The 25254-nt window shown below is 41.7% G+C and overlaps 1 long non-coding RNA gene across 2 annotated transcripts in view; it reads right to left on the reverse strand.

Moving 5' to 3' along the window:
* LOC310707485 overlaps positions 1 to 25254 on the reverse strand; it is a 225672-nt gene that overhangs the window by 159730 nt on the left and 40688 nt on the right. For both annotated transcript variants that reach the window (XR_014526499.1, XR_014526500.1), the window contains exon 2: positions 606 to 697. This is a non-coding gene — a long non-coding RNA (uncharacterized lncRNA). The remainder of the gene's footprint in view (positions 1 to 605; positions 698 to 25254) is intronic.

Consider the following 25254-nt stretch of genomic DNA (forward strand, 5'->3'; position numbering starts at 1 on the left):
AGATTTTGCTACAGGGGATAATCTGCTACTGACAGAGTAACATCTTGAAAACATCTGTAGACCTATAATTTCTCTATGACGATTAGATCCCACCACAAGACTCCAAATACAGAGCCGAAATAAAGGGGGAAATGCAAAGTTCTAAATGACTATACAACCTGTTCTTTAGCAAAGAAGAGATACACAATGAAAAGTTTCGTGTGCTCAAAATAAATCAAATTTTCTGACTAATTAACATTTAGCTTTATTTAATTAAGAAAGACTATTACTGTCTCCACTGCTGTGCATCTGTATATAATGAAGGAAACAGCAGTAGGTATAAGATACCACGGAGGGATATGCCCAAATATCTCTGCACTATAGGTGTAAAGGAATGTCTATTATTGTTAAGTAACTGACATCAGAGTCTTTCTTTAATGCTCTCATAAATAAATGGAAGATTTTCACAGATGCTTTACACATATGGTTTCTTATTTGTCTCTGATGGAGACCGGGAGTTAGATTAGGTGTCAGAATTAAATGATTTAAATAGACAGCTGCATAATGAAAACTACTAAATAACACCTTTTAAAACAATTTCTATTTATAGTGATAACTGAACTCACAAAAGGGTGATAAATCTTGCTTTGCTTAAGCCCAGGTTTGCTCGCTGTTTCAAATCCATCCTTTTGAAAAACTTCAAGAAGAAATCTCCATCCTGCAATTTGAACATACAAGGAGGAGAGTGATTAGGTAGGATAAAATAAGAAAGAGAGAGTCTCAAAATCCAAGTCTAATTTTAATACAAGAGGGTTTTTAAAAAAAACACTTGGAGAAATGTCAGTGAAAAAGATTTGAGACTAAACAGAAGTCAAGGGAAAAGTAATCTTGTTTGTTTGTCTGTTCGTTTTCTGCATTCATATGCCACCCGAAACAAAGAGGTGTCTTGGCATTCAATCAATCAATCAATCAATCAAGAAGGTCTGGACATTCCATTTTAATCAGCATATATTCTAGCATCAAGAGGTGACCGTGGCTCTCTTCAGATGGTAAAGGGATGGAGGCGCCAGGTACGAATGCATTGGCTCCACCCCCTCTGACACCTTTACTCATGCCATGAGTCAGAAGGTAGCAGTTTGACATGTTGAAGCTTTTGTTTCCATGGGGACTACCCAGGAGTTTCTGAACCCCTATTAGGCAGAGCTTTAAAATGTGTTGGGAGCCTCCACAGAAACCAAAAGGGGTTCCTGCAACATACAGCCACAACCCACAAGTCGGAAGGCAACAGAAATGGGAATTGATGTTGGATGGAGCTGGCTCGCTCATCTCCAGCGACCTCCTTGCATGCAGGGTGCCCTTTCTTTCACAAGTGGTATATCGACTATTACTAGCTTCCGTCAAATGAGTTAAACGGAGCAAGTAGCACAATTCATGGAAGGGTCTTTTTCATGGTGGCTCCATGTCTATGCAATGAAATTATTTATTATTATTATTATTATTATTATTATTATTATTATTATTATTATTTAGTTTGTGAATTGCTTTCTGTGTATAAGTCCCAAAGTGATTTGCAAACATAGCCCAGGGAGGAAAAGCTGAAATGCATTTTTTAAAGAAAGAAAAAATACAAGAACAACCAAGTACAAGAACATAAGAACCACCCTTCTGGGGGAGGCCAGTGGTCCATCTAGACCAGCATCCTGTTTGAGAAGCCCTCCAGCAGGACTGGAGTACAACAGCACTCTCCCCTAATATAGTTTCCTGCAGTGGCTACCCGACATGTTTGCTATATACTAGCTCCAGTGTCAGAGGTGGTATGCTGAGAATGATAAATGGGGAGATTGTTGCTTTGTTCATGTCCTCATTCATGCCAGGCTTTCTATAGGCCAATGTGAGAATAGAATACTGGACTAAGTGGACTTTTGGTTCCACTTCTGTTCTTCTTTACTTATTACTGAAGGAAAATAACTTAATTCATAATATAAATTTCTCCTTCCCAGGCCTCATAAAAGGTGCCATGTATCCACAGAATGGGACTTCCATTAATTCGACGATATACATTTGAAATATGTTGATTCCTAATTCAAATTTTAAGTTTGCAATCTGCATCACGTGTTAGTGCAAAACAGCAAATTAAGTCTTCATGGGCGGATGCTTTTGACCAGCTTGACCAGCCTCCAAACTTGAAAATTCTTATACGGGATTTCACATTTCAACATTAAAAGTAAATGATTTTTAACATGGGGAATCAATAATGGCAAAATTCTGCTTTGATTCTCTTGGAACTGCTTTCTTCCTTTCAGATCCCCACCCTGTATAAGGCCAAATTCTTTATAGATAATGTATTTGTGTTATTATAAATAGTTATTTGTATGCCTCATTTCAAAACATGCTGTCCTTAACTACCCTCCATTGTTATTATTTATCTTATAGGCAGACTTTCTTGACAGTCTTCTGAAGCCAGTGAACAATATAAACATTAAAATGCAATAGAATTATACTGTATCCAAACCATTTTTAAACAAAATAGAAAGATGCATCAGCGAGCAGCAACGTTCAGCACTAGCTTCAGACAATGGCAACAATTTTTCAGAAAGATATTTATTAACAGCATTTTTTTAGAAGTAGCCATCCTTCTTTTACAAGGTTACCATAATCAGAAACAGACATTCTGCATGGACAGCAGTCTTAAGAGAGACAAATAAACTGGTTTTTCATCACTCCCTTTTCACCACTTCACAGTTACATGTCAGTCAATTCATGTGATGAGTTGCTTCTGGATCCATGTTGTGGAGAAGTAATCCTGCCCAAACTACACTCTACTGGGAGCCAACAGTGATGCCACAGTTACTTCTGGTTTAATTCTCGGGTTCCATGTGGTCCCCTCAACCAAACGTTATGGTTTGATGTGGGAACCAGCCACGGAAAAGCTACACCCACCTTGCTCCAGAAATATAGAAACTTGGTCTAAACGTTGCTGAGAGAGCCTCTTTATTGCCTAAGCTAGCTCAAATTAAACAGTTGCAAGAACAGAAGTCTTTCTTTTTCTTTTCTTTTTTTTAAGAACATGAGGGATGGCATCATCTGCCAGAGCACCTGGTGTAAGTCAACAGTTCTCTTTGTTCTGGCAAGTGAATGAGGGGATAAGAAGGCTTTCAAGTGTTATTATTGCTGCTTGCGACAGAGGAAATCAGAATGAGGAAACAAATCAACCAGAGGTTGGACACTCCTGTCCTTTGATAGGCGCTTTAAATGCCAGCACTACTTTTCAAAATTGTCTGCGTTTCTACCAAATAGCTAAAGGTTGCATTTCAACTCAGTGTCTTTCCCAGGCTCCATCACACTTTGCCCGCTCAACTTATACCGCCAAGAGTAAGCACCACTGAGTTAAAATGAACTTATTCACAGGTTACCATGCACAGGGTTGTAATAATCATACATGGTTGATCAGCGCTCAGTTCTCCATTGCCAAATTCCAACACGCTAAGAGAATTGGGTAAGGGTACTGTGGATGTAGCTCTCAAACTGTCGTGATAAGCTCCTGCACTTCAAAATTTACCAGTACACCACAGATAGCTTTGATATAGAGCTTTCTAAAAGAGCTGCCTTCTAAACCCACCTTCACATAAAAATTACCAGTCAGTTAAAAGATGAAAGCATAACAAGGAAGTGAAATAGCTTCATCACGCTGCACTGTCTCAAAAACTTCCATTGGTTAGATTTTCAAATATCATCAACTATAATCAAGGCAATGCTCTTCCCCCCAGCCCCCCACTTTAGTGCTCAATATAGAGAAAACCGATTTCCTAGCTTCTTGGATGTTTCTATCTATGTACCACCAGTTGCTTCAACTCGCTACACAGCAACCATTCAACTATAGGGGATTTGATGCATAAAACACAGAGTTACCATTTCACTTAAGAAGAAAAAAGAAAAGGCTATCAAGACAATAATTTTCAAAGCTGCAGGGAAATGCTATTGCAGAACACGAAGACATTCTTCTGCAGGGGGAAGCTCATATATTCCTTAGTTAAGCGGACCACCTCTCGTAAAAGGATCTCCCCAAACTCACAGATGTTTGTACAGGAATGGCATTTAGTCCAGCCATTTGCAATACCTCAGTTAATAGCTGCTTGTCCAGGACTTTGAGCCTGATAAATGTTCATTTATCTGAGCCAACACCAGCATGCATTTTAGCTCCAATCACAGAATGAAACCCAGTTAGTTTTTTGACAGGCATGGCTTCAGATCTACAGCCCCAACACCAATGAAAATTCAGATTTGGCTGCAGAAAAGGGCTCACCAGTCTGACCACAGCTGGCATGTTATGGCAGTAATTCTGGTGTGCTATTCATCAACACTCACATGCATATTTGGAAGTGACATTTGGGCTGGGAAGCAGGCCCTACTTTCCCAGTGGTCTAGTCCTGTTCCTGGTAAATAAAATAATGCCAAGACCAGAGGCGTGTTGGTTTTTTTACTGCTACAGTAAGTAGGATTCTAGCAGCAAAGACGGAACTAGAATGCAACATCTGTATAGATCACAAGAAGATAGAGAAACACCACTATTGCAATAAGTGACATATCACCAAAATTAGATATGTTTCTGTATCTCCACAAAAAAACCCAACCCCCACATTAATAATAATAATAATAATAATAATAATAATAATAATAATAATAATACCCAACCCATGTGGCTGGGTTTTCCCAGCCACTCTGAGCGGTTTCCAACAAAATCTTTAAAATACAGTAAAACATCAGACATTAAAAACTTCCAAAACATAGGACATCCATCATTTTGCGCATTGTGTTGGTTCTATAGGAAGAAAGTTGGTTTCTGTTTTCTACACATACACTCATGACTGGTGGAATAAAACTCGACACTCGTGTTGATAATGAAAGGTCCAATCAAATCCTGGCCACTGACTGACAGGGCTATGCAAAGTGGCAAAGCCATTGTTGCACCCACAGCCCTACTGCCTGTGCTGCCCAGGGCAGAAGTGGGGCGGGAAGATTGGTGCAGCTGCTTTGACCTGGCCTGGATTAGACCGGATGCCATCATGTAACACAGTAAAACCATCTCAGGATCCAGTGGGTCCTGGGCCAATTAAGACACTCCCCACTTTTGTTGGGGCATGTGCAGAGTGCCCCTGCAACACACCAGGAGAGTGTGCCAATGGAACAGAAAACCACCAGACAGTTCAAGGTAGGGTCATTTCCTTTACTGACAGTATAATGCAGTATAATCCACAGCTTATAGGTTACATACAGTAATATGCAGTCCTTCCAGCAGCATACAGTCTCTTTTCAGCATCCCAAGACACACTAGGCTCTGGCCAAGGACAGGGGTCAAGAGCAAACTTGCTTCAAGCCCAAGTGTATTTTATACTTTAGATTGTGCTGAGTCACTCTCACATGCTTGCTGACTCACTCTCATGTGATTAACCAGTTGCAAGTGCAAGACAAACATGGGGAATGCACCTGTTAGTATATATGGCATTAAAGTGTAACTACATTTTTTAATATTAAAAAATCTGTGATACAAATAATCAATGTTGTGAACTGATTTTCTAATGCTAGGCAGCTTGGGAATCTTGGGGGTGGGGAAAGATGTGTTATATAAATGAACTGAGCAAATATCTACATACAATGCAAATATCTACATACATACTCTACTTTGCGTAGAGTAACATACCCTGAAAAATAAACTGTGCTCTGAGAATGCATATCCCATGGAAACCAATGGGAATTTGGTCAAATTACATGGAAATAGCGAGAATGGAACCTTTGCCTTAAAAGCTGATGGGGGTTTTCCCACTGAAAAGATCTGGTTTTAAGTAAGTTGATTGTTGTATCAAAGATACATCTGAATTTTAATTGCAAGTAGTATTTCTAGGTTTGGTAGTTTGCATCTGTTTTCCTTGAGAACGTGTTACCAAGATGTGTACACAAGCAGAGCTCATCATATGTTACAATTAAGGGGAAGCATTTCTAAATACATCTGTTATAGTTTTTGAGCTCTTAACAAGCAGGGAGGTCTTCCCTCTGCACAGCTGATTGAATAATGGTTAGCATATATTTTTAGAAAGTACGTCTGGAAATATATATATATTTTTCCCTGATCAAAATGAAGGTGTCTCTCCTCTTCTTAGCACTGCCAAGTGTGTGATTTACACACAGTTTAATTATTCAGATGTTTATTATGTTCTACATAATGAAATTTGGACCCTCATATTTCCTTCCTACATGCTCAATGCAGGCTGCAATTATAGCCACAGATATCTGTTTATTTGATGAATTTTGCTTCTTCGGCATAGTTTGATAAATATGGAAATAAGTCAAAACCTACTTTATATACAGTAATTAAAGTGAAAAATCTAGTCATGATGCAAATCCTTAATTGGACTCCAGGAGAGATATGCAGAATTTCTCTTTAATAATATGGGATGACTGGGGACAGAAAAACAAAGCACACTAAAATATGGTTTAGAAGAACAATTAATCACAAAACAGAAAACAACCAATTTAGCATGGCTCATTCAGTGACTCTCAAGGCTCAGGTAATGTTCTTTTAATCATCTGCCTCTAATATTAAGGTGGTGTCATGTTCTACAGAAATAAAGCACAATAGATATTCTTGTATCCTGTTAGAAGCATGTTCCCAGTTTTAATTTGTAAACACCCGCCTTTTCAGACAATCAAATTGCTCGGACTACTTAATGACATGTAAGCGAACGATCAAAGTAATGTGTAAAATGGCTTAAACTGTGTTATTTAATGCATTAATTCATTAGCAGAAAACTCTCTACTTGTCTCAGGGTATTCTGAATGGCTTCCTGTGCATATTTCATTTAATTTTAATAAAATGCAAACAGCACCATTAGGGTGGTATGTATGGGTTCTTTTTAGCCCAGGAAGTAGCATACATTTGTTAGGCAATATTAAATTAATGTATATCAGGCTAATACAGTCATAACAAAAACAGAAACCTACAAGGGAAAAATAATAATAAGGCAAATGAAGAAAAGGTTCTTTTTCAAGCACTGAATATATAGTTAATCAGCCAAAATTAACCATCATTGTCACTTAATTTGATTGTGAAAATATTGTTCTCCATATAGCTTTGTGTAATCTCCCATTAGGGGATGATGAGCATGGTTTAATGAGAAGATGCTGGATTTATTGCTCTACTTTATTTAAACTACAAACTCATACGATCTTGGGGAGGTTGTTTTTATTTGTCTAGGGGGTTTCGGTTATTCTCCGAGTTTTTCTTCCCTTCTTTGGCTTATTTTATCTTAAGTATTTCCACGACAATGGCAGTTGCCACTGTGTGTCTTTTTTATTAAAAAAATACTAATAAAAGGAATGTGGATTAATATTTGTCTCTCTCTCACACACACACACATCCGCCTTAATTATACACCCAAATGCCTGCTTTGAGATCTAAAGCATTTTATAGAAAGTATTAACTGTCTGGAGAACTGGGATTCTTGATTATGCTGCAGAAAGCCCTGTGGTCTGTCACATCATCAGAAGGACTAGTCTTCTGTTGCCCAGATGTGCCCATTGGTTGAATCCATGACTGCAAGCTACCATGCTGAGAGGAACTGAAATGAGAGAGGCTTGATGTTCACTGTTCCAATCACTGTTAAAACTCTTTCTGAGTGAGGGTCCCTACCCTTCTTTGACAGATAACCTAGTTTCAATGTTGTCTTCTCTTGACCACCCTGAGATGACCTGCTCCTTTTTTTGCTGTGCACCTGCCATAAAACTTAAAAGCTTCAGAAATGCCTCTGGCTTTGAAGTGTCCTAATAACAACAATCTAACCTTTGATGAGTCCCACCCCCTTCCTTGTGCCACATGCTTCAACGTCTCAGTTAACCTAAGTGCCATCTGAAAATTCTCCATTATTACAACACAAATCAGTTTATAAAAATGCAGTCATTGTTTCAATCATCCTGCAAATTAAGTTGGTGTACATAATGACAAGTAATTGACACACCTATAGGATGATTTGGATATCTGTGTCTGATTCCTATGAATTAAAAAAAAATGCTGATTAGTTTGGTTACCATACACAATACATTTTAGAAGTTAATCACTGCCTAGCTGTATTCCTTCAAATGCAGACTAGTTGTATTATTCCTTTGACTTTGTGAAACAGCTGTTGGCTAAGCAACATCTCTAACAAGTTAACAGTGATGACAAGTGCCTCTTCAAACCACTCCTTGAGACAGTTGTGTGAAGGCTCACTTCCCTCATGGACTGTGTATACTAAAATCTATGGACTCTGACTTTACCATACTGATGCAAACAGACCAAAGGAAAAAAGGGGGGAAATGTCCTGACAATGGAATGTAATATGTATCCAAGTCAACATTCAAACGACTTCTGTGTATGGCCCACTGAGTGGAATTCAATTGATACAGAAATACTATGCAGGAGATATACTGTAAATAGTGATGTAGGATGAACTTTTTTTTCCAGAATTTCCCACAAAATTTCTCACCATTTCATTTTCTGTGTGGAATATTTTCTGTTTCATCAGTTCATTAGTAACAATGAACGGAAGCCAACGAAAAATTAATATTCTTAATAATGTAGACAAGACAAGGTAACTGTTGGCTTTGTAGCTGTCTGACTAACTGAACCCATTGTTCCTTGACATATTTATAAAGGACAGGGATGAAGGAATTGAGGGTATGCTCATCAAATTTGCAGATTACACCAAACTGTCAATGTGGTAGAAGACACAACAAGGATTCAATATGACCTTCACAATTGGAGAACTGGGCCATAACTCACAATATGATTTTCAGTAGGGACAAATCTAAAGGTTCTACACTTAGGCAAGAAGAACCAGCTGCACAAATATAAGGTGAAGGAATCCTGAATTGCCAGTAGTGCTCGTGAAAAGGATCTAAGGGTCTTAGTAGAACATAAGCTTAACATAAATCAACAGTGTGATACCATAGCAAAAAAAAGCTAATGCTATTCTAGGCGGCATCAACAGAAGTATAGTGTCCAGATGATGGAAGTAATAATACCATTCTATTCTTCCTTGAACAGACCACACCTGGAGTACTGTTTCCAGTTCTGGGCACCACAATTTAAAGAGGCTATTGACAAGCTGGAACGTGTGCAGAGGAGGGCAACCAAGATGATCAAGGGTCTAGAAACCAAGCCTTACAGGGAATTGTTATAGTTGGGTATATGTTTAGCCTGATAAAGAGGAGACTGAGAGGAGATATGATAGCCATCTTCAACTATCTTAAGGGTTGTCACATGGAAGATGGAACTCTGAATGGTAGGACCCAAACCAATGGCTTCAAGTTGCAATAAAGGAGATTCCGACTAAACATCAGGAAGAAATTTCTGACAGTAAGAGCTGTTCGACAACAGAATGGTCTCTCTTGGAAGGTTGTAGATTATCCTTCCATCTGTCATGAATGCTTTAGATGAGATTCCTGCATTGCAGAAAGTTGGACTAGAATCAGGCGTAGGCAATCTAAGGCCCACGGGCCGGATGCGGCCCAATCGCCTTCTCAATCCAGCCCACGGACAATCCGGGAATCAGCGTGTTTTTACATGAGTAGAACATATGCTTTTATTTAAAATGCATCTCTGGGTTATTTGTGGGGCATGGGAATTTGTTCAATTCCCCCCCCTCAAAATATAGTCTGCCCCCCCCCCACATGGTCTGAGGGACGGTGGACTGGCCCACGCCTGAAAAAGGTTGCTGACCCTTGGACTAGATGGCCCTCAGAGTCCCTCTGGCTCTACAATTCTATGATTCTTTGAATATCATAGAATCATAGAATCATAGAATCATAGAGTAGGAAGAGACCACAAGGGCCATCGAGTCCAACCCCCTGCCAAGCAGGAAACACCATCAGAGCACTCCTGACATATGGTTGTCAAGCCTCTGCTTAAAGACCTCCAAAGAAGGAGACTCCACCACACTCCTTGGCAGCAAATTCCACTGTCGAACAGCTCTTACTGTCAGGAAGTTCTTCCTAATGTTTAGGTGGAATCTTCTTTCTTGTAGAAGATATCAGCTCTAACACAGTGAAAAGACTTGATTCCTGTGACAGGACAACTCTCATAAGAAGCTGACTGACATGAATGGTACTCCCCATATTGACCACAACAGAAGCCATGATACTAATCCAAGTGGACCTCCTTTTAAAAAAACTACCACAAGCTGAGTGCCAATATGTTTCCTAAGAGTCATCTCATTTGAATCTTATTTCAGGATAGGAGCCAAAAAGCAAACAGTCTGACTGACTGTTTAAGGGTAATGTCAGTTTCACAAAGATGCTCTCTGTTTAGAAACTGCCAGGGCTTGTTTGAATGAAATTTGTCCTCAATTGGCTCGGTGTTTTGGCCTGTGGCTCTTACAACATTGCCAGAAAGAAAGAACGGACTGAGTGATAATGGTGGAACCAATATACATTTTTTCCTTTGTGGCGCAAGATTCAAAACTCTTTGTTCTCTGCCCCAAATCCAGCATCTATGACTCTTCCCTGGGTGACAAGCACAAGCCCTTGAAAGACATATGGAAAATAAGTCCTCCCACCACCATCACCAGGGGAAAAAAATCATTGCTTGGTTTGGAGCACCAGCAGTTTACTGAAACACACTCGCTAACAACAATGTTCTTCAAGCTTGGATTCCCAGCTGCAGCTGGTCTACAACTCCCAGCATTCCTGACTAAGTTGGCTGTGGATGATGAGATTTGTAGCCCAAGAACTCCTGGGGACTTAAGGTTGAAGTGCATTGATTTAGAAGGATAGGTTCAAAAAAGGTTCTGTAATTATAGAATAAAATTATCCTACTCCTATGACATTAAATGTGTGCAAAATCAAAGAGTGAGCAGAATCGCACCCACAATCATTACTTCTGACCTCTACATTCTGTGTATTATAATTACTACTACTACTACTACTACTACTACTACTACTACTACTATTTCTTAAATTTGAATCCCGCCCTTCCTCCTGAAGCAGCCCAGGGCACCAAACAAACATTAAAACAATACAGATAAAAATTTAAAAAGCATATTTAATACCATTAAAACCATATGACATTAAGGATATTTAAAAACAATTTTTAAAAGCAGTCACATACCCTCACTGCTAATAATTTCAAGGTTGCCAGTAACAACCTTGAAATTTGACTCTCTGCAGAATACGGAATTGAGATATGGCAATCTAGAGCTATGCTTGTCCCTCACATTGTCAGCCTATAGGCGGCAACTGAAGACGTAGCTTTCCTTTGGAATTTTGGAAATTAGGTATGTGAAGAGCCCATAAATCTGATATTGGCCTACTGCTGTACTGAAATTACAAGGGTTGTAATTTTTGTGTATATTGGGGAAGTGTTTAGGGTTTTTAATAATTAGGAACATGGGGAACTGTCTTATACGGTGTCAGATCAATAGTCCATCAGTCTCAGTATTGTCTACACTGACTGGCAGTGCCTCTCCAGTGTTTCAGAAAGAGCATCTCCCAGCCCTACCTTGAGAGACTGGGAACTGAGCCTGGGATCTTTCCCATGCAGGGCAGATGTTGTATCACGGAGCTATAGCCCTTCACCAGCTCGTGGCACTTTCAGTTATTGCTTTTCAGGTTGAACATTATGTGAGCTATCCAGGTATCCTGTGGGATGAAGGGCGTTGGGGAAATGAAGTAATAATAATGAGTGAAAGCAGCAGCCACTCCCCCTCAGATACCAATGCATTGATTATCTGCCCCAGAGGTGGCAAACCTATGGTCTTCCAGATACAGTTGGACTACAACTCCCATCATTTCTGACCACTAGAAATTCTGGCTGGTGCTTAGGGATGGAAAGATCAGTCTATTTCTGGTCAGTGTCAATATGTGATTATTCACAAGTCTGTTCCATTTCATTCCATTTCAGCATGTGTGTGTGTATTTTGTTAAGATTTCGGTTACCTCAGGATTTACTTTCCTTCAAAATAAATGTAACTTATTGGCATTTTCACTGGTTTATGTTGACACCAAGAGCCACTGTCTCATCAAGTTATGTGTGTCAAACCATCTCTTTCTTACACACACATCGTAGTTCTGAGTCTCCCTCTTTCTTAGACAGTACATTTAGTTTATATTTCACCACATATTTTAGCACTTAACTTGGTTGCAAGTAAAAACGTCCCAGAAGTCTTTTTTAAAAATTATCCTACAACAGCAGATAATATATAATGCAACAGGAAAAATATAAAAAAAACCCCTGCAGTTTTACTAGTACTGATGAAAGCCTACCCTGGTGGGTGGGGGTGGGAGTGGGTGTGAGAGAGGGGGGGTCTTTCTTCCTAATCCCTAATATGTTTTAGAATTAATACTCACTGAATTTGTAACAACCCAACACAATTCTGCTGAGGGTGAAGTGTTGTGTGTATATACAGTGGTACCTCAGGTTGCAGACGCTTCAGGTTACAGCAGTGGCGTAGCGTGGGTTGTCAGCACCCGGGGCAAGGCAAGTAATTTGCGCCCCCTAACCCGTGGATTTGTGCCCCCAACCCGTGGATTTGCGCCCCCTAACCCTAACCCCCAGATGTTGCACCCGGTGCGGCCGGCACCCCCCACGCTACGCTACTGGGTTACAGACGCTTCAGGTTACAGACTCCGCTAACCCAGAAATAGTACCTTGGTTTAAGAACTTTGCTTCAGGATGAGAACAGAAATCGCACGGTGGCTTCGGGATGCCCCATTAGCTAAAGTGGTACCCCAGGTTCAGAACAGTTTCAGGTTAAGAACGGACCTCCAGAACGAATTAAGTTCTTAACCCGAGGTACCACTGTATACTGATTACTTTTCAAAAGGGAAAGAGAATAGTTGTTCAACCCATTTGGGGATGAAGAGAATGAAAATGCTTTCAAACTTCTAACATGAATTATAGAATTGTAGAGTTGCAAGAGATCCCGAGGGTCATCTAGTCCAATCCTATGCAATGTAATGCAATGCAATCTCAACTAAAGCACACATGACAGGTGGCCATCCAGCCTCCGCATAAAAGTCCTCCACCTCCAGAGGGAGACCATTCCACTGTTGAACAGCTCTTATCACCAGAAGGTTCTTCCTGCTGTTTAGTTGGAATTTCCCTTCTTGGAACTTGAAGCCATTGGTCTTACCCTCCAGGGCAAGAGAAAACAAGCTTTTTCCATCTTCCACATGACAGCCCTTTAAATATTTGAAGAAGGCTATCATATCTCTTCTCAGTCTCAGTTTGGTGCCATCTGCAGTTTTGATGAGCATCCCATCAACCCATTCATCCAACTAATTTATAAAGACATTGAACAACAATGGTCCCCCACTTGTCAGTTTTTTTCCAGAATGATGAGGAACCATTCATGAGCACTCTTTTAGTTCAGTTAGCCAGCTACAAATACACCTAACAGTCACCTCATCTATCCCACATTATACTAGCTTATCCTCAAGAATATCATGGGGGACTTTGTCAAAAGCCTTGCTGAAAGCAAGATGCATTACATCCACAGCATTCCCCTGATCCACCAAAGCTTGTAACCCTATTTTTTTGAAAATCACTTTTGCTGGCATGGCCACTGTTTCTTTTCCTTTCTGAACAATAGCATTTCCTAAAATTATTTTATTTATCTGTTTTTTACAACAACAAAAACAACAAATCTCAAAATGACCTAGAAAAGGTTATAAATGCAAAACAACAACAACAAATGAATCAGTAAAACCATAACCAATACTAAAAGTAAATTAATGTTATATTTGGCATGATACTAGACTTCTTTGAGATGTGCTACATGTGATGACATATTGATTGATTGATTGATTGATTGATTGATTGATTGATTGATTACAATTTCCCCCAACTCAGTGGGTCCCAACAAGGTTTTCCTGAATAAGAATTGATTGAGCTTTGTGTACCACTCCACAATTTATTCACATCTGTTTCAATGTAATCGTATTAGGTGGCATAGCTATAGCAGCTAATGAATTTCCATGAGAACCCTTTTCCAAAAGAAGATGCAAACAGATGCCAACGTTTAAGAAAACAAATTTAAGATTAGAAAAATGAGAAACAATATTTAAGAATCAAACAGTAATCTAATCTAGAGGTTACCAGAGCATATCCAACAGTAGTTAGGCTGTTCCTGTCCAAATAAGGGTGCAGTTGGGCCACCAGCCCAAGTTGATGGAAGGCCACTGAGGTCACCTGAGTATCCAGGAGTACAGTGGTACCTCGCAAGATGAATGCCTCGGAAGACGAAAAACTCACAAGACGAAAGAGTTTTTCGTTTTTTTAGTTGCTTCGCAAGACGAATTTCCCCATGGGCTTGCTTCGCAAGACAAAAACGTCTTGCAAGTTTGTTTCCTTTTTCTTAAAACCGCTTGAAGAGGTGCAGTTGCGACTTGACCGTGCTTCGCAAGACGAAAAATTCGCAAGACGAAAAAACTCGCAGAACGAATTAATTTCGTCTTGCGAGGCACCGCTGTACCTTTAAACTATGTACCCACTCCAGAGGAAGTGTAACCCCATCAAGAGCAGGCAACCCCATATCCATCTGGTCTAAAGAACCACCCACTAACAGTGCCTCCGTCTTATCTGGATTGAGCTTCAGTTTGTTGGCTCTCATTCAGTCCATTACCAAGGCAAGACTTTGGTCCAGTACATCTACTGCCATGTCCGCAGATGTAAAGGAGAAATAAAGCTGTGGGTCTTGCAGATATGAACCACACATGTCTACAAATCACTCCCATTCAACTTTTCAGACAACCACAACTATGGGGATTTGAAGGTCCACTAGAGAGAGATGGCAATAGAGATTATTCTACTGGTATCCTCTAACACATACCTTAACTACTTCTACATTTGAGCTAAGACTTTATTAGAATTGAGGTTGATAAGGAGCATAAGAAAGTTCATCTAGCTCCACATTGTCTTCTCTGACTGGCTGTAACTCTCTGAGGTTTCCAGCAAATATATTTCCCATCACCTACTACCTGATCCTTTTAACTGGAGGTGCTGGGGGTTGAAGCTGAGACTTCCTGCATGCTAAGCATGTACTCTAACTCCATGCTGTGGTCCTGTCCCAAATGCACAGATGAGTAGATAATATGTTCAAGCACACCAACCTGTCCAAATTCTGAGCTTGAGAAAGCAATGTGCATGAATCATAACTGACTTGCTTACAGATGAAATCAGAGATTTCCCAAATCACTTCACATTCTCACGATACCACTAAGAACATGAAAATCGAGGGACAACTCAAAACGCATACACTTTAGGAGGCTGTGAGGGCTAAAGTTCATTTTGTAGAGGTTATAGGGCTCTTCTTTGTACTGTTTGGCTCACACGCAAAAATATGAACTTGCCCAGTGAACCATCTCTGTGCTCTTTTCAGGGTGGCGGGGTAGGGAAAAACATGCCATATGTTTGAAGGCATTTCCCTCTCTTCTTCTGCCAGAGAACGGGCAGATAGCCAGAACCTGCTGCAAAGAGGCAACATTTGGCATTTGGAATAAATTCATCAGACGCTTCACTGAAGCAGACTCCAGCTAGCACTCCTCTTTTGACATTTTCTTATACTCCGTGATATTTCACACTACCGGTCTAATGGTGGCGACAAGAACAAACACTGTGCAAGGAAGTTCTATTCTTGATGCTGGAAAACGTTTTCTAGATCTAAGCGAAAATGTGGTCTGTTTTCCCCCTTAACAAGGGCTGTTATCATTTCTAGCATTTCCTATGTTTGCAATTCAAATGTTTAAAATGGCTAGAATGCTCTTCAGCTGTCTGTCCCACATTAACAATGTTTCCAGGGGAATTTAAATGTCCAAAGATGTGACATTATAGCCATGAAAGTCGTGACAAGGAGATTTCTCACATCAACATGTTATCTTTGGGTTTTCCTCTGTCTAAATGCTCAGAGCTAAATTGGCATATCTTGAAAACACTGGCATTAAGAAATATAGGAAGATGTCTTATACTGAGTCAGACCATTAGTTCATCCAGTGCAATATTGTCTACATCAGTATTCTTCACACTTTCAGATCCAGGAACCGCTTTTCAACCAAAAATTCCATGTGGGGACCTATTTCTTAATCTTTTACCATATATTTGCATGGTGGTTGTGCTCCTTCTACCATCTACCTTGGATCAGACCATGACCCGCTTAATGGGCCCCAACCCCCCTGTTGAAGATTAGTGGGCTACATTGACTTGCAGTGGCTCTCTAGGGATCCAGGCAAGGATGTCTGAAGATGTAAGGGATCGAACCTGGAACATTGTGCATGCAAAGCAGATGCTCTATTCCACTGAGTTTGGCTCTTCCCTAAACTGGCTCTGTTAATTTGGACCTCGTTTAAATCGTCCTTCAAGAAGTAAAACTAAAACAGACACCATGTTTGTTGCTTGCAGCCAAACAGTGGAAACAATGTCCTTCAATGAATATACAAATGCGCAATGCTGGACTCAGGTACAAGAGTGTGGAGGAAAAGGGAGAGGTGCGAGTCCCATCACTTTCCAGAACTCAACTAGGAGACTCTCTCAGGCCTTACCACCTGTCCTGACTCTTAATTTCCAGATTTCAAATAATTTAAACCCCTTTGGATCTGGAAGGAACCTGATGGAAATGGGACTGTGACTGGTGGACAAGAGTGTGTGTACATCCTCCACTCCCAGTATGTTTCTGTGTGCTTTTTGGAAAAAATGCACTGTATACAAATACAGTCTGCTCTTATACGACACCTCATACCAACAGATAAATAAATATTAGATATGTGCAGGCTTTAGGGTCTTATCTTCATTGAATAGGTTTGTCATCCATACTGTTTGTTTCAATAAATCCAGGTTTTGTGGATATGCTTTATGTTTAAAAAAAGATCTGTAACCTCTTGCTTTAAAGTTGGGATCCCTGTTGGGAAATTTAAAAAGATAGCTACAAATTACATAAAATGCTTACCAGCAAACCACTGAGAAAACGAGGAGTGAACACCTTGATCTAATCAAAATAAGCATTGTACAAAAGTCATCCAGCCTTAATTTTTCAAAAGCTATTAGGCTTCAAATTAAATGGAAAATGAAAATAAAAATGAGCTTGCATGGCAAGTGGAAGCTAAATTTGGTCCATTTTTGTTGGGGGGGGGGGTTATTCTGCTTTGCAAGCCCTTGCATTTACCATTTGACAATTCTTCTGATAAAACACTTGCTGCAATCAGGTGAAGTAGGTTATTAATGGTTCTAAAAAGATATACAGGATTGCCTCATCCTGAGGCAATTAAGGCTGCAAAGTAAGTGTATTTAATATCTCCAAGGGCCTGACTATAATGAAACAGGTGATCTTTCTAAAATTGCTGTTGTTTATCTCATTTAGAAACCTTTTACTTCTTCTTTTAAAAAAATTAATAAGGACTCCATGACTTCTGACTCCTTTGGATAAAACAGTGTACCCAAAACTTTTAGAAGCAGAATCCCCTTCAGGAAAATTAAACCTTTCAGACATCTAACATTTTGCCAAGATGTGTACATTTCCAATGCCCCTACATGCTGTCAGTTCACATTCTGAGGGCGAATGCAGTGAGATATTCCTTTCCTTTTCGCATATACTGTGACTGACAGTGAAATGGCCTCTCAAGAGAATTCTTTGGCTTGGAATAGAAGAGTGTGAGGTATTGTTTATACGTCCTATCCAGTGATAAAAATTGATTACCTATTTGGTCATAACATTTGGTCAGTTCTTAAAGCTCAGTGATGAACCAGGATGAAATATTTCTGAAAGAACACCATCATGATCTCCTGGGACTCCATACATATCTTTTCATTTCCAGTTTCACCAGTACTCCACTGATTCTCCTGCTGCCAAGTTTGAGGTTTCACTAGTTCCTTTGTTTCCTTCATAGACGGAAGGGTGTGAGGGGTGTGGAGGCAACAGTACTTTCTAACAAGGGCATAAAATCATTTGGCAGGATGGGACGTATTGCAGAGCACCTCCAAATGACGTTTTTATTTAGCATTCTTTCTCATTTGTTTGCTGAGAGATTAGACTATGGTGGCTATTTAATGAGCATTCATTCTGATTTGCTTGCTGGGAGGTTAGATGACATTGCATCAAAGCAACTGTTATCCCATACTTTCAAGTGCATTTCCCTGACAGTTTCCTTATCACAAAAAGTCTTATCTCTTTTTAGGGGAGGAGGAGGTTGTTGCACAAAACCTCCCAACCAACTAGAATCGTACAACCTGAAGACACCAATACAATACAATACAATACAATACAATACAATACAGTACAATAGAATAGAATAGAATAGAATAGAATAGAATAGAATAGAATAGAATAGAATAGAATAGAATAGAATAGAATAGAATCGTACAACCTGAAGACACCCACCTAAAATGAGTGACCATCTGGTAGCATCCTAAGCTATAACCTGCTCTCTCTCTTTTGTTCCGTCAAGTCTCTAAATATCCTTTGCAGCGTTCCCTACTCTCACAGCAATGCTCTACATTGGGTGCTTCCATGACTCCCTGAATCTGCCATGACTGTTTCCCAAGCTTACAGAGAAAGATGAAGGATGCCACAATTATGTACTTGCCCTGACAGGTAAAATTGAAATATAAAACTTATCAGTCACTTTATTTCAGTAGATTTCTCTTGGATATTTTGGAATGCGTTTAGTCTGGTGCTATATTGGAGGTGATGCCCTCCAGATATTGCTGAGGAACATCTCCCATTATCCCTGATCATTGGCCATGCCAGTTGAGGCTGATGGAAATTGTAGTCCAATAACATCTGGAGGGCACCACATTGTGTACTTCTGTGAGCACTCTTTCCAAAGCCTGTTCATATATTTTTGTTTGTTTCCTACCACGTGGTTAGTATCACTAGTGATTGGGGATGTATAGTTCATTGTCGGAACTGGTGGCCTGCTGCTAATGAAAGCTGGTCCTGCTAGTCTGAAGGCTGCATTACATTTATTTTGAATATAATAATCATCTGCATACTCTATGTATTGTCTTGGGAGATAATAATGAGAAACTTAAACAAGAAGAAAGAATAAATATGAGAGCCTTTACAGAAAAACATGATTGCATTACCAGATTTAAACAACTCTGCTGCTCACACAGTATGGATAAACAAACATGCAAAAAAAAAAAGTCCAGAGGAGTCACAATTTTGCGACTTCTTTTATTTAAATGCCTTCTGTGCTGCCCAATAAAAATAAAGGTGGCTAGAAAGGTAGCTAGCCAACTCCAAACTATTAACCAGGACTGACTATGGGCATATCTTGGGGTTTTGGTGATGCCATAAATACCAATATCACGGTCAAAATAGCAAGCATTCAGGGAAGCAGAATGGAATCATATCCTACTGAACAGCAAAATTGCTGGAGGAGGAAGGCCTCGAAGTCTAGACAACTACAAATAGCCTCTAAACCTTTCCATTTAAAGGTGTCATGGGGCAAATGAGGTGCCTCACAGTACTGTACTCATGTCTGGAGCCCTTTGTAGCTATTGGGAAGAGCTTATTCAGCCTTCTGACAATTTGCCTCTCTAGGCAAAATGTCAAAGGGGGTATATTAATCTTCCAGGCTCATGGAAGATCCTTCCTTCAAATTACCATGCATTCTCCCATTTGGTTGCTCATTTCTTCTTCCACTGACAGATCCAGGGCAGGGGCCCAGGCACCTGTTCTCAGTTTCTCCCCAGAGAATCCTAGGGAGAAATAATCTTAGCATGGCCTTTACAAATCCCATGCCTCCTCCTTCCACAGTATCCTTGGCTCCTTCGAACACCATATGTTCCCAATGTATTATCTACTAGAGACTTGGGCTTGGGACAATCGAGATCAATACTTGCTTGCGGGAACCATAAAAGCCACCCTTGCTCACACATTATTCATCAAGAAATCCTAAGGTGTAGAGGTGGGAAGGTCTTTATTTCTGATGGTCAAGACTCAGTATTTGTTTTCTAAAACTGCCATTCAAATCACAGTGATTGGAGAAGGGGAGTTGAAGTAAAGAGTTATTCTTCATATGGGTCATCCTTTGCCTTTGAACTTTGGCTGTGAGAGCAGGCAATAAGCAGCAGAGGTGGACTTTTGTGGTGGCATGCTTTCTTTCCTCTTGTGAAATGAGAAGCCACTTTGAATGAAATTTGAGATCATTGTTGCTTTACAATAAAAAAGCAAATGAAATCCTTATGGCACTTTGGAGTGCTGACATGGGCAGTGTAAATAAAATGAAAGTAACATGAAATCAGAGCTTATTCAACATTAATTTTATGGATTTGCATATTGTGGAACTGAACTTGACTGTTTGAAAAGTATGTGTGGTCCCTTGTGTGGGTGTTAGGTCTTTGAACATTCAGCATGCTCAAATGCGCTGGAAGTCAGTCTAGAATGTCTTCAAGGTAGTAATTCAAGACAGAAGGTATGAAAGTGAGGCCAGGCCTCTACAGTTCTGGGGGGCGGCAGGGGGAATCACAGCCAACCTTTATCCCATCCATTGTCGCAAGAAACTCTGCGAGAGAATGGTATTTTCCCAAGCTTGCATCATCCTTGCACACATTGGTTTCCCACAGCTCAGCAATCCATTTCATTATTCTTTCTTCTAATAATCATCAGTCAAATGCCACAAATCTTTGCCCCCCACATCTCATTCCTGGCATCTGGTAGTCAGAGACGCAAGTCATAGCCAGTCTTCCCCTTGGATGCTATAGTGCTCAACCAAATATGTTGGGGAGGAAGTCTTTGAGGAAAAACAAAACCTTTTCTCCTGGGACACTTCTGTGCAGGCCATGCGTAGCCTGTCATGCACATTCTGCCAAGAGGCGGGGGGGAGGGACATTACATCATGAATGGATGAGGACTCGAAATAAGTTCCAACTTGCGAGCCTGAGAATAAAGGAAGATATACATATAAAATAATAATATCCAATCTATAAGGGGAACACCATTGGATCAGACCAAAACCTGTTTTCTTCGGACACTTCTATGCAGGCAGAGTATAGCCATTTTCAAGTGGGTCCATTTGTGGGAACATTGGGAACCACTGATCAGTACCATACAGTAATAAGGGGCCTTTTTTCCTTTTACCCAAGAGCTTTATTCAGCCTTTCCCAACTTTTCAAGGAATGCACACACTGGGCATACACAGTTTAAGAGGAGGGTTATTGCCCTCTCTCCACTTATTAAATGTCGATCTGATGACTAGGAGGAGGTGATTTGAATCCCCACCAGAATGCTGAACTCTGTCCACTCAGCACTCAATCTACCTTTCTTTCCCACTGCCTCCAGCATCAGGGGCCGGGGCAGAAATTGTGTTGGGGAGTTGCCACCTTTGCCATACAGTGTCCAATAAAAATATTGAATTCCACCTCTCTATAGCAGCAAAAGCGGGTCGTTTGTTCTCACAAGCACCGCCTCCGTGAGCCGGATCAATGGATAAGAGTTCCCCTTTGCATATGGGAAACTAGAGCTGCGAGGGTGTGATTCTGGCTCTCACACTGGAGCAGGAATTCCAGCCAGGGCTCAACAGAAGTTGCTGTGGATAGGCGGAAATTCAGCACGTGACGAATTGCCCATCACTGAATCTCCCGCTGGGAAATAACCACACCTCTTGAATACCTGTCCATCACGCAGTTATTAAAGGCACATGTGGAGTTCTGCTAGAGCAGCAGGTGCCAATCCTACGACCTTCCCCTCCAAGTGACATTTGATCAGTTTCCATTCATACATAAGCGGCTGAATCCACGTCTAACTAACCGATATTAAAAGCATTCACAGGAGCCACTATGGCGCAGTGGCTAGAGACCTGCCGTGTAATCATAGACATTTCTACTCAAGTGAGCCCATGGGGTTCACTCTCAGACAAGGCGGTATGGGAGCGCTGTTCACACCTCACTGCCACGAATTTACCTAGCGGCCTTACGCACGACTCCCCATCTCAGCACACAGTCGGCATTATGGCGTGCATCGAACAACCTTACAGGGTTATTGCAAGGACTGAAGCTTAAACGCCCACCCACCCCCCGCCCCATGACAGCATTTCCTATGCCTTTACGAGTTCTGCTAAGAAGAAATTTTGGAAGTGACTGTTTCCCCGGCAGGATGATGAGTATGGCAAAAAGTTTCGCTTGCCAAAATTCTGCACAGGCAAAACAAACATTGACACCTTGAAGAGCTACCCAGACCCCTTGAAAACACCCAGAATTGTTGATCAGCAGTGGTGCACCCAGGGTTTTTTGGACTATGGACTTATTGGGGTGGTGGGCTCTTTAGATGTGTCTAACTTCAAAGTGTGGTTAAGCCAGCTTTTGCTTTAGCTTTCTTGCCTAATCTTCGAAGTAGGACCCCGGGCTTCTGCCCTCTGATTCTGACCGCACCACTACTCTGGAGGCGCCACAAAGGAGCTACGCGTAAAAGCTGGACGGGTCCACTCCACTTCCTCCCCGCCCCCCAGGTGGCCTGGCAAGAATAAGGGCCAAGGAAAGCGCCCTTCTCCCTCGCTCTCCTCCCGAAGGAAAGGGGGGGGGGAGTTGACACCAACTCCTCGGCAAAGTAGGTTAATGAGTGTCTCGCCGCGCTCTCCTAGCAGCGCGCCCTCCTTCAGGTGCTGCGCGCTCGAATCGGTCTGCTTTGTTTCCCCCTTGCCCGGCAGCCCAGAGTTGCGGCATATTGATGAATTTTCTCTCCGGAACGCGCTGAAATTGACTTCTGGGGCTGCCGCCTCGACTTAGACCTGGGAGGTGGGAGAGGGGAGCTCCAGTTATCAGGAACCTATTAGCAGCGCTCGGGCATGTCAGGTACGCGCCGCGGTGCGCTTCGGAAATGGGAGCAGGCGCAGGAATCCGGGTCGCTGCTCTAATTAGAGGCATCCGGTGGTGGCGTCTGCGAGAATCCTTCGCAAAGGATCCTCCGCCCCTAACGGGATTAATAATAATAAATAATAACAATAATAATATATTATTTATTTTGGCTTGGTTTCCCCAGCCGCTCTGGGCGGCCCCCAACGAAATATTAAAATACAGTGGTCTGTTAAACATTAAGTTTCCCTAAACAGGGCTGCCTTCAGGTGTCTTCTGAAAGTCTGGTAGTTGTTCTTCTCTTTGACATCTAGTGGGAGGGCGTTCCACAGGGCGGGTGCCACTACCGAGAAGGCCCTCTGCCTGGTACCCTGTAACTTGGCTTCTCCCAGGGAGGGAACCGCCAGAAGGCCATCGGTGCTGGACCTCAGTGTCCGGGCAGAACGATGGGGGTGGAGACGGTAAATGTTGCTCCCAGGGTTTCCAGGGAGGCTTACTCGTAAGCAAAGTGGGCTCTGGGGCCCCCTCGAAAAATCAAAAAGCCCCGGATTCTGAAAACGTTGCTGGCGAGTCAGCAGTTTATGAGCGTCTCAGGACTATGGAAAAGTGCAGACAGATGAGCCGGTCTGGATGAAACCATCCTCTTTCCGCTGAAACTGACTAACCTTAAGACAGACTGGAGACAAAGTAGGAGAAAGCTTTTCGTAGGCAACAACCGCTTTTCGCTCCCTTGCGCGCGCATAATCTACGCCAGCCCCCAATCCTCTCCTCTGCGCAGCCATTATACTTTGACATAGGATCAAGGAGCCATATCCGAGTTAGTAGGGAGATCCATAGGCCATTGAGAAAAGCAACACGCATACAAATACTGCAGTGAGGATCACGTCACTTGGATTTCTTTTCTTTTTTTAATCCAAATAATTTTAATTTGTTTTTTGGATTTCTGCTGGTCAGGCAGCTGTTCATCAGGAGAAGGTTTCCCCGACACGGGGATGCGGAATAGGGAACGCTGCATCTGTTGAGTTTCTGCTTTGACATGAAAACACAAGGGGCAACAGCACGAGGAATTACCCCTCCACCTTTAGATACTAATGCTACCATCCCGAACATATTTCCCTGGGAACAGAAGCAGCAGCCTTACACCGCGTCCCTGACCACGAGTCATTCTAGCTCAGTTCTACACTGACAAGCAGCTCTCCAGGGTTGCAGCCAAACGTGTTTCCTGACTTGGAGACGTCGGGATTTGAACCTGCAGCCTTCTGTATGCAAAGCAGGTGCTCTGTCGCTGAACGTCGGCCTCATTTAGTATTGACGCTTGTTAAAATCAACCCGATTTAGATTGGCCTTGCTCAGCCTGACTCCTTCCAGGTGTTTTAGACTTTCCAAGGCTGCGCTGACTGGGGCTGGTGGGAGTTGTAGTTCGAAACAATCTGGCGGGCACCAAATTGAGGAAGGCTGCTTTAGGACTGGACTGCCAGGCTGCAGTCCTGGGCACACATTCTTCAGGGTCAGCTCACCGGGTGAGACTTACTTCTGAGTGCATCGGGTTGGGCTGTAACTGATTTCAAGTGACAAGAGGTAGTTAGGATTCCCCGCTTTCACTGCATGCATCTGTTCAAAGCGGCTGGTTGGCAAGGGGAAATGGTGCCCTGAAGCCACTTTGGGACTGCATGTGCACGAGAAAATATGCCACTCTCATTGATGTCACTGAATGCGGTCAAGAAAACCATTTAAACCAGAACTCAATCTGTTGATTTCCCAGACACCTTCCTTGAACTTACGATTGATTGTACATTCTGCAGCCAGGATTCCAGCACTACTCCTCGAGACCACGCCAAGGGTCTCCAAAGAAAGGGCATGAAAGCGCAACACGGTTTTAAGAGACGCGGGTCGTCTCCAGCGTTTTTGAGATCCCTGTCAGATTCTAAGGGCATTTTTGGGGATAAGAAGCGCAGTCTAGCATGAAATACAGGGGACTTAACTTCCAAAGAAAGATAAAGCATCGAAGAAACTTATTGCGCATTAAGCATCAACACGTTTATAAGGTTTCGTTGATGTCACAGACGAATCGCAATTATTATAGTTTACAGTGCAAGTGAATTTTCAAAGGTCTATGAGCTAACGCATATTTTGCCCTCGCTGGGACAGCAGCGAACAGAGATTTGAAGCGCAGCCTCGGATCAAACCATCATTCTCTGTTTCTCCGACACTACAGCAAGCGGGCGCGGGGGCTTCCTTGGGAGTAAAGTTCCATCCAGCACAATGTCGCTTCCGAGGAAACAGACACAGAGGCGGATTGAACAATACCTTGGCTTTTAAATCAGAATGATGAGAAAGTCCTGGCTTCATTTCCCCACCTTTATCTATAGCCGTCCAAACCCCAAATCCTTGGATTCAATCCTAGACAAGGAATGTTATGTTCCCCATTTCCATCTGGGGCAGCGCGTCTGTTATAAGAGTTACCA

The sequence above is a fragment of the Podarcis liolepis genome (genome assembly GCF_965112155.1).
Source record: "Podarcis liolepis genome assembly, chromosome: 5".
NCBI lineage: Eukaryota > Metazoa > Chordata > Lepidosauria > Squamata > Lacertidae > Podarcis > Podarcis liolepis.